General features: G+C 45.6%; 1 protein-coding gene across 3 annotated transcripts in view; it reads left to right on the top strand.

Moving 5' to 3' along the window:
• Positions 1-8,807: 8,807 nt before the first annotated feature.
• Positions 8,808-11,223, top strand: part of sec16a (SEC16 homolog A, endoplasmic reticulum export factor) — a 69,721-nt gene continuing 67,305 nt past the window's right edge. The window contains exon 1 of one of the 3 annotated variants that reach the window (XM_059638242.1): positions 8,808-8,909. The gene's annotated coding sequence lies outside the window, so the exon portion shown is untranslated. Of the gene's footprint in view, positions 8,910-8,943; positions 9,014-11,223 lie in introns of those variants that run through there. The other 2 variants (XM_048558739.2, XM_048558737.2) reach the window with 2 other exon arrangements.

Here is an 11,223-nt window from a genome sequence, read left to right as displayed (position 1 = left end):
CACTGTAACCATGAACAATCACTGTAACCATGAACAATCACTGTAACCATGAACAATCATGACAATCATGAATGATCACTGTAGCCATAATTAATCACATTAATCATGAACAATCAAGTTAATTATGAACAATCATTATCACCATGAACATTGACAACAATCTTGAACAATAAAAATAACCATGTACTGTTTATCATGATAAACAGTAACAATGTTCAATAACAATAATCATGAATAGTAATGATAACCATGAATAATCACAATAAGAATAACAATAACCATGAATAATAACAATAACTATTAATAGTTGTGATAACCATGAATAATAACATTAACCATGAATAAACATGATAACCATGAACAATAAACATAAGCAATCACAACAAACAATAACCATGAACAATCCCATAATCATGAACTATCACTGTAACCATGAACTATCACAATAACCATGAACAATAAGGATAACTGTGAACAATCACATTAACCAGCACTGCTATCTCACAGTGCCAGTGACCTGGGTTCAATTCCACCCTCAGGTAACTGCCTGTGTGGAGTTTGCACGTTCTCCCCATGTCAGTGTGGGTTTCCTCCAACAGTGCAAAGATGTGCAGTCTAGGTGGATTGGCCATGCTAAATTGCCCTGTGGTGACCAGGATGTGCAGGATAGGTGTGTTAGCCATGGTAAATCTGAGATTATGGCGTAGGATATCATGATATTGAACTGTAATAATAAATTTTATGATGATCTAGAACTATAACAATAGATTATAACAATGATCTAGAATAATGAACTCTAATGCTCTGACAGATTATACTGATGAAATATAATATACTATAACAATGGTTTATAATTGTGCTTATGGGCTATACTAAGAAACTGCAGTGATAAATGAACTATATAACCAAGATGGTCAGTGAAGAAGGTTATCTAAAAGAGATCTTGGTCAATTGGGTCAATGGGTTTAAGAGTTGCATACAGAATTTAATTTGGATAAATGGTATTGCATTTTGGTAAAACAAAGGCAGAATTTATATAATTAAAAGTAAGGCCTTAAACTATTGTAGAACAGAGAGGCATAGGGGTTCAGGTACATAATTCATTGAAGTTTGCATCACATATTGATAGAGTGGTTAAGAAGGCATTTAGCGCACTTGCCTTTAATGCTCAGAACTTTGAGTGTAGGAGTTGAGACATCATGTCAAAGTTGTACAGGATACTGGTAGGCCTCTTCTGCAGTGTTGTGTCCAGTTCTGGTCTCTCTGTTATGGTAAGGATGTTATCAAGCTGGAGGAAGTTCAGAAGAGATTTACCAGGATAGGCTGGGACATTTTTCACTGGAGCATAGGAGATTGAGGTTTATAAAATAATGAGGGGTACAGCTAAGGTGAATGGCAGGTGGCCTTTCCCTAGGTTGGGGAATTTCAAGACTGGGGACATAACACCTGAAGAAGGAGCGAAGCTCTGAAGGCTTGTGTTTTCAAGTAAACCTGTTGGACTATAACCTGGCGTCATGTTATTTTTTACCTTGCGAGTTTTGAGAAGATTTGTAGCTCAGGTTGAGGTTCTGGATGTAAGTTCGCTCGCTGAGCTGGAAGGTTAGTTTTCAGACGTTTCGTCACCATTCTGGGTAACATCATCAGTGAGCCTCCGACGAAGCGCTGGTGTTATGTCCCGCTTTCTATTTATCTGGTTAGGTTTCCTTGGGTTGCGCAGGAAATGACATCACCAACCCAAGGAAGCCTAACCAGATAAATAGAAAGCGGGACATAACACCAACGCTTCGTCGGAGGCTCACTGATGATGTTACCCAGAATGGTGACGAAACGTCTGAAAACTAACCTTCCAGCTCAGCGAGCGAACTTACATCCAGAATTTTATACCTTGTCCACCTCAGTCCAACACTGGCACCTCCACATCATATTGTTAAGGTAAGAGGGGGAAATTTTAAATAGATACGAGGGGCAGTTTTTATTTTACACAGAGAGAGATTTCTGTGTGGAATAAATTTCGAGAGGAAGTGGTGGATGCAGGTGCAGTTACAAAGTTTAAGAGATACGTAGATGAGTACATAAATAAGAAATGTTTGGAGGGATATGGGCCAAGCACAGTTTAGTTTGGGATTATAGTCGGCATGCTTTGTTTGGGACAAAGGGTCTGTTTCCATCCTGTTAAACTCTGTGACCTTATAACTGTACCAATGAACTATAATGATAAATTATAATTTTCTTTAGATTAGATTCCCTACAGGGTGGAAACAGGCCCTTCGGCCCAACAAGTCCACACTGCCCTTTGCAGCATCCCACCCAGACCCATCCCCCTATAACCCACACACCCCTGAACACTACAGGAAATTTAGCATGGCCAATCCACCTAGCCTGCACATCTTTGGACTGTGGGAGGAAACTGGAGCACCTGGAGGAAACCCATGGAGACATGGGGAGAATGTGTAAATTCCATACAGACAGTTGCCTGAGGCTGGAATTGAACCCGGGTCCCTGGTGCTGTGAGGCTGCTGCAGTGTTAACCACTGAGCCACTGTGCTGCTTAGTATAAAGAACTATAACTGGACTGATGGATGACATTGATGAACTATAATGATAAACCTTAATAATGGTTTTTACCTGTACTGATGGACTAAACTGATGAACAATTACTATAATAATGGACTATAATGCTCTGATGAACTATAGTAATGAACTATAACAGTATTGATGGTCAGTACTGATGAAGTGTAACTATAGTAAAGAACTATAAGCCTCTATTGAACAATAATAATGAACTATAACTATTATAATAGGCTGTAACTATACTATTTAACTATATTGATGGACTATAATTATAATCAAGAACTATAACTGTACTGATGGACGATACTAATCGAAAAACTATGATGATGAGCTATAATGCTCTGATGGATACTACTGACAAACTATAGTGATGAACTATAATTATGATAATAAACTGTAGTAATGAACTGTAATGCTCTGTGAAGATACAGATTCATAGAATCATACAGCACAGAAACAGACCCTTCGGTCAGACCAGTCCATGCCAATCATAATCCCAAAATAAAATAATCCCACCTGCCATTTAGCCTATATCCCTCCAAACATTTCTCATTGATGTACTTATCCAAATGTCTTTTAAGTGATGCAACTGTAACCGTATTAACCACTTTCTCTGGCAGTGCATTCCGCATATGAACCACTCTCTGTGTTAAAAAATTGCCCCCCTGTGTCTTTTTAAAATCTTTCTCCAGTCACATCAAATTTATGCTCATAGTCTTAAAATTCCCCACCCCAGGGAAAGCTCAGCACAAGCTGCCAGAAGGGCACCTCTTTTTCTGCTTGGGGACTCTACAGCCTTCTGGACTCAACATTGAGTACACCAACTTCAGGGCTTGAGCTCTCCCATGTCCTTACGCCAAACCCTACACACCAGGCCTTGTTATCACATTGTCTGCTATTACACATAACCCATTGTTAGCCACTAATAACTATTCAACCTTCTAGCCAGATTGTTATCCACTACTTTGTCTGTCCTTCTGTTGTTCTCTCTCTTTGGGGTCTATCCCCACCTATTCTTTACTCCTTACCCCTCTCCTCAACTATCTTCTGCATATAACCTGACATTTTCCTAGTTCCCATCAGTTCTGAGGAAGGGTCACTCGGCCCCAAATGTTAACTCTGATTTCTTTCCACAGGTGTTGCCAGAACTGCTGAGCTTTTCTAGCAATTTCTGTTTTTGTTTATGAATTACATTACCTGCAGTTCTTTTGGTTTTTTTTTAATATTGTGACAATGCTATGGTTTTAAGAGATTCTTTTGATTTTTAAAGAGAAATTTTAAAACTGACGAGCCGTCTAGCTGGAAAGCCAGTAAACAGCTTGAGGTCTTGGATATTTTTTAAAAGTTGGAACAATAGAAGCAGCCTGAATGGGTGTGATCAAACACCCATAAAACCAGGATCTTTAGTTTTCAGCAGATGTTGTTGAGGTCTTGAAGAGGTAGAAGCTATTTTTTTGTCCCTCTCTTGGTTACAGCTAAAAGCTGGGGGTACACTGCCTGTTAATGGAGTTGCATGTGAGATAATCTGTTTTCTGAATTTGATTTTTGCCAAGGGTGCCTTTATTTTAGAACAGTTAATTAGTAATAGTTATTGTTGTCTATTTTTATGTTAAGTTTTCCAATTGATTTAAGTTATTTTAATTACTTCTTTCTTTTGTTGTATTTTAACTATAGTGGATGAAGTAAATGTGTTTTGCTTTAAATCTGGTAGTTTGTCCTATCAAATTGCATTTGTAACACAGCACCTAACACGTACCTTTAAAATAAGAAAACGTTAGGGTCTAGGCTACCTCCTTAAACATATTTTGAGACAGTCTGGCCTGGTTCATAACAATACTCATGGACTACGATGCTCTCATGGATGATATTGATGAACTATAACAATACTGATGACCAATATGGGACTATAATGCTTTGACAGATAATATTGATAAATTCTAACGAAAATAATGAACCGTAACTATACAATGATAAATAACAATAATAATTTAACTAAAACAATGAACTATAATGTTTTCAGGACAATAGTTATGAACTACAATATTGCACATTATGGATGCAAAATAATAAGACAATTCTCATGAACTCTAATGGATGTCTAACCTGAAGAAGTTACCCTCCTCCCTTTGGACAAACCTCAGGGGATCTCTCTCCCACTGCAACTCTCTGGTCTTCAATCCGCCTTCCCCTCTCTCCCTATTTATTTCAGAACCCTCTCCCCAACCCTCTTTTCTGACGAAGGGTCTAGGCCTGAAATGTCAGCCTTCCTGCTCCTAAGACGCTGCTTGGCCTGCTGTGTTCATCCAGCTCTACACCTTGTTATCTCGGATTCTCCAGCATCTGCAGTTCCCATTATCTCTGATGGACAAGAGATAATGGGAACTGCAGATGCTGGAGAATCCAAGATAACAAAGTGTGAAGCTGGATGAACACAGCAGGCCCAGCAGCATCTCAGGAGCACAAAAGCTGACATTTCAGGCCTAGACCCTTCATCAGAGAGGGGGATGAGGAGAGGGTTCTGGAATAAATAGGGAGAGAGGGGGAGGAGACCAAAGATCAATAGAGGAGAAGATAGGTGGACAGGAGAGTATAGGTGGGGAGGGGATAGGTCAGTCCAGGGAGGGCGGACAGGTCAAGGAGGCAGGATGAGGTTAGTAGGTAGGAAATGGAGGTGCGGCTTGAGGTGGGAGGAGGGGATGAGGTTAGAGGAAGAACACGTTAGGCAGGCAGGGACGAGCTGGGCTGGTTTTGGGATGCAGTGGGGGAGGCGGAGATTTTGAAGCTTGTGAAGTCAACATTGATACCATTGGGCTGCAGGGTTCCCAAGCGGAATATGAGTTGCTGTTCCTGCAACCTTCGGGTGGCATCATTGTGGCACTGCAGGAGGCCCAGGATGGACATGTCGTCTAAGGAATGGGACAGGGAGTTAAAATGGTTTGCGACTGGGAGATGCAGTTGTTTATTGTGAACCGAGCAGAGGTGTTCTGCAAAGCGGTCCCTGAGCCTCCGCTTGGTTTCCCCAATGTAGAGAAAGCCACACCGGGTACAGTGGATACAGTATACTACATTGGTGGATGTGCAGGTGACCATCTGCTTAATATGGAAAGTCATCGTGGGGCCTGGGATAGGGGTGAGGGAGGAGGTGTGGGGACATGTGTAGCACTTCCTGCAGTTGCAGGGGAAGGTGCAGGGTGTGGTGGGGTTGGAGGGGAGTGTGGAGTGGACAAGGGAGTCACGGAGAGAGTGGTCTCTGCGGAAGGCAGACAAGGGTGGGGATGGAAAAAGGACTTGGGTGGTGGGGTCGGATTGTAGATGGCGGAAGTGTCGGAGGATGATGCGTTGTATCCGGAGGTTGCTGGGGTGGTATTAGAGGACGAGGGGGATTTTCTGAGGGCAGTTATTGCGGGGGCAGGGTGTGACGGATGTGTTGCGGGAAATGTGGGAGACACGGTCAAGCTTGTACTCGACCACTGCGGTGGGGATGTTGCGGTCCTTGAAGAATGGGGCCATCTGGGATGTGCGGGAGTGGAATGCCACATCTTGGGAGCAGTTGCGGTGGAAGCAAAGGAATTGGGAAATGGGGGATGGAATTTTTGCAGGGGTGTGGGTGGAAGGAGGTGTATTCTAGGTAGCTGTGGGAGTCGGTGGGCTTGAAATGGACATCAGTTTCTAGCTGGTTACCTGAGATGGAGACAGAGAGGTCCAGGAAGGTGAGGGATGTGTTGGAGATGGCCCAGGTGAACTGGAGGTTGGGGTGGAAGGTGTTGGTGAAGTGGATGAACTGTTCGAGCTCCTCTTGGGAGCAAGAGGTGGTGCCGATACAGTCATCAATGTAATGGAGGAAGAGGTGGTGTTTGGGGCCAGTGTAGGTGCGGAAGAGGGACTGTTCCACGTAACCTACAAAGAGGCAGGCATAGCTTGGGCCCATGCAGGTACCCTTGGCCAACCCCTTTGTCTGTAGGAAGTGGGAAGAATTGAAAGAGAAGTTGTTGAGGGTGAGGACGTGTTTGGCTAGGCGGATGAGGGTGTTGGTGGAGGGGGACTGGTCGGGCCTGCAGGACAGGAAGAAGCGGAGGGCCTTCAGGCCATCTGCATGAGGAATGCAGGTGTATAGGGACTGGACGTCCATGGTGAAAATGAGGTGTTGGGTGCCAGGGAATTGGAAGTTCTGGAGGAGGTGGAGGGCATGGGTGGTGTCACGGATGTAGGTGGGGAGTTCCTGGACCAAGGGGAAGAAAATGGAGTCCAGATAGGTGGAGATGAGTTCAGTGGGGCAGGAGCAGGCGGAGACAATAGGTCGGCCAGGGCAGGCGGGTTTGTGGATTTTGGGAAGGAGAGAGAAACGGGCAGTGCGGCGTCGGGGGACAATGAGGTTGGAGGCTGTGGGTGGGAGGTCTCCCTTGTCCGCTCCACACTTCCCGTCCAACCCCATCACACCCGGCACCTTCCCCTGCAACCGCAGGAAGAGCTACACTTGCCCCCACACCTCCTCCCTCACCCCCATCCCAGGCCCCAAGATGACTTTCCACATTAAGCAGATGGTCACCTGCACATCTGCCAATGCGGTATACTGTATCCACTGTACCCGGTGTGGCTTCCTCTACATTGGGGAAACCAAGCGGAGGTTTGGGGGCTGCTTTGCAGAACACCTCCGCTCAGTTCGCAATAAACAACTGCACCTCCCAGTCGCAAACCATTTCCACTCCCCCTCCCATTCCTTAGACGACATGTCCATCATGGGCCTCCTGCAGTGCCACAATGATGCCACCCGAAGGTTGCAGGAACAGCAACTCATATTCCACTTGGGAACCCTGCAGCCCAATGGTATCAACGTGGACTTCACCAGCTTCAAAATCTCCCCTTCCACCACTGCATCCCAAAACCAGCCCAGTTCGTCCCCTCCCCCCACTGCATCCCTAAACCAGCCCAGCTCTTCCCCTCCACCCACTGCATCCCAAAACCAGTCCAACCTGTCTCTGCCTCCCTAACCTGTTCTTCCTCTCACCCATCCCTTCCTCCCACCCCAAGCCGCACCCCCAGCTACCTACTAACCTCATCCCACCTCCTTGACCTGTCCGTCTTCCCTGGACTGACCTATCCCCTCCCTACCTCCCCACCTACACTCACTCCACCTATCTTCTTTACTCTCCATCTTCGGTCCGCCTCCCCCTCTCTCCCTATTTATTCCAGTTCCCTCCCCCCATCCCCCTCTCTGATGAAGGGTCTAGGCCTGAAACGTCAGCTTTTGTGCTCCTGAGATGCTGCTGGGCCTGCTGTGTTCATCCAGCCTCACATTTTATTACCTCTGTTGGACAATACTGTTTTATGATAACAATAATAATGAACTATAATAATGGACAATAATGATTTACCATCCTGATTGACTGTTACAATAATAGTCTACTCCAATAATAACTATAATGATGGACGATACTGATGAATTGTATTCATACACGATAATCGTGAACGATGATGCGCTGGCGGACGCTGACCCTCACGCTCAACTCGACGCCCCGCCTATAACGGTGTGGGTCAGTAACGTCACGGCGCGGGGATGCGTGTGACGTCACATGTACACGTCGCCGATCCGCGGCCGGGGAAAATGGCGTCGCGAGAGTGCTAGAGACTGCAGCGGGGCCCAGTGTGTACACCTTATCGTGTATTCACCACCCTACAGCGTGTACAGGACCCTGTATACAGCCCCCTGAGTACAGGTGAGAGGGATAGAGACTGCAGCGGGGCCCAGTGTGTACACCTTATCGTGTATTCACCACCCTACAGCGTGTACAGCACCCTGTATACAGCCCCCTGAGTACAGGTGAGAGGGATAGAGACTGCAGCGGGGCCCAGTGTGTACATCTTATCGTGTATTCACCACCCTACAGCGTGTACAGGACCCTGTATACAGCACCCAGAGTACAGGTGAGAGGGATAGAGACTGCAGCGGGGCCCAGTGTGTACATCTTATCGTGTATTCACCACCCTACAGCGTGTACAGGACCCTGTATACAGCCCCCTGAGTACAGGTGAGAGGGATAGAGACTGCAGCGGGGCCCAGTGTGTACATCTTATCGTGTATTCACCACCCTACAGCGTGTACAGGACCCTATATACAGCACCCAGAGTACAGGTGAGAGGGATAGAGACTGTAGCGGGGCCCAGTGTGTACATCTTATTGTGTATTCACCACCCTACAGCGTGTACAGGACCCTGTATACAGCCCCCTGAGTACAGGTGAGAGGGATAGAGACTGCAGCGGGGCCCAGTGTGTACACCTTATCGTGTATTCACCACCCTACAGCGTGTACAGGACCCTGTATACAGCCCCCTGAGTACAGGTGAGAGGGATAGAGACTGCAGCGGGGCCCAGTGTGTACACCTTATTGTGTATAAACCACCCTACAGTGTGTACAGGACCCTGTATACAGCACCCTGAGTACAGGTGAGAGGGATAGAGACTGCAGCGGGGCCCAGCGTGTACATCTTATCGTGTATAAACCACCCTACAGTGTGTACAGGACCCTGTATACAGCACCCAGAGTACAGGTGAGAGGGATAGAGACTGCAGCGGGGCCCAGTGTGTACACTTTATTGTGTATACACCACCCTGCAGTGTATACAGGACCCTGTATACAGCACCCAGAGTACAGGTAAGCGGGATAGAGACTGCAGTGGGGCCCAGTGTGTACATCTTATAGTATACGTTCAGTGCACAGGACTACCGGAGCTCGTATGCAGGTGAGATGATAGAGGGATAGAGGCTTTGTCTCACACCAGTATGTATGTGTTATTTAATTGAAGGGAGAAAGACAGTGATAGATGGGAAAAGGAGGCGGTGAAAGTGTAAAGACTTCACTTCAGAGCAGTATAGAATAAGACCCTGTGTACATCCTGTACAGCAGCCAGGACCTGGACAAATGAAGGCGAGACAACGGAAGAGAGGTAGCAACCATGTCACTGAGCCTAATAGACAGGACCCAGACACCTTTTGAGGGCAGTTTGATGGTGTTCTGTTTGTGTTGATAGTGGGAAGCAGAGACAGAGAATTACAGGGCTCGTGTGTCAGAGCTCAGTGTACAGCATAGAGGTGAAAAGGAAAGGAGTGAGACATCCAGAGAACAGCTTACAGAGAGGTGAAGTTGAGCCCGGTGCTATGACAGATGAGAGAAATAAATACACAGATATTCCACAGACCCCAGCTCAGACCATACAGGGCACAGGGAGAGTGAAACAGCAGAGATACCCAGAGGATGGAAGGCGAACAGTCGCAACACATCTTAAAAGGTGATGAGGGAGGGGAGGCAAGTGGAAAAAGATATTTGTGAAGGAAGGTGAGATAATGTAGGGAGGAGAGAGACAGCCTACAGGAGGAGGGTGGTGGTGTGAGAAGACGCATAAGGATGGCAGTGGGAATAAAGTGGAGAGGAAAAGGCTGGGAAGGAGTCAACCCAAAGGAGGAGAGGAGTTGCGGCTTACCCCAACGATACTGGATTTGATTTTTTTAAAAAAAGGACAGAGAACTTTTTAAAAAATGCATTCATGGAATGAGGAAGTTGCTGGCTAGGTGGCATTTATTGCCCACCCGTAATTGCCCAGAGGGCAGGTGACAGTCAACCACATTGCTGTGGGTTTGGAGTCACATGTAGACCAGACCAGGAAAGGATGGCAGTTTCCTTCCCTAAAGGATATTAGTGAACCAGGTTTGGGTGAAGGAGGGGTTTACGATTGTGAGACAGGGAGGAGAGGAGCTTAGGAAAATGAGTTAGTAGAAGAAGGTGGCTGCCAACTGCATTTTTGGCACAGAAATACCATTTGTGGGCCTCTATTGTTTCTTTGTGGGCAACTTATACAGGATGTTAGTGAGGCTGCATCTAGAGAACTACCCACAGTTTTGGTCCCAATATTTATAAGATGATATACTGTAATTGGAAGCAATTCAAATGAGATTTACTGGGCTCATTCCTGGCTTAAAGAGGCTGACTTGTCAAGAAGGTGTAAACAAGTTACACCTTTCTTCATTAGAGTTTAGAAGAATGAGGGATGATCTTATTGAAACTTACAAGATTCTGAGGGGCAAGACAGGATAGACATTGAGAAGATGTTTTTATGAGTGAGTGAACCTCACTAGGGATTTTGGTACAGAATAATGGGTATTCATTTCAAACTGAAATGCAAACGATTTACTTCTCTGAATATAGTAAATGTCTGGGGAATTTTCTGCTGCAGGGAGTTGTGAAGCCTCAATTGCTCAAAATATTTGAACAGTAGGTATGTAGATTTTAGATGTATTGCAGATTGGAGAGCAATGAAAGCAGTGAGCTGATATGAAAGCAGAGTTGAGGCCTGGAACAGCCATTATCGTATTGAATGCAGGATCAGGCTTGTTTGAATGGTTTACTCCTGCTTCTATTTCTTATAGTTGTTAGTTTCGGTAGTTTGTGGCTCTGGAGACTGAATAGTGCAGTATTTAAGTGTGGCATCTGCCCTCTAGCAGCTTGTCCACATGTTAAATTGGTAATCTGCATTGAATTTTTGTTGGAGCAGGTCACTGTAGGTTTGCCCAGTGCTTGTGCCATTTCATTCCAGAGGGTTGTTTGGAAGCAGAAATGTTTCTTTTTTAATTTTAGCATTGCTACAACTGGCACCAATGCT

This window comes from Stegostoma tigrinum, chromosome 29 (genome assembly GCF_030684315.1).
Source record: "Stegostoma tigrinum isolate sSteTig4 chromosome 29, sSteTig4.hap1, whole genome shotgun sequence".
Taxonomy (NCBI): Eukaryota; Metazoa; Chordata; class Chondrichthyes; order Orectolobiformes; family Stegostomatidae; genus Stegostoma; species Stegostoma tigrinum.
This window is presented reverse-complemented; position numbering and strand designations above follow the sequence as displayed.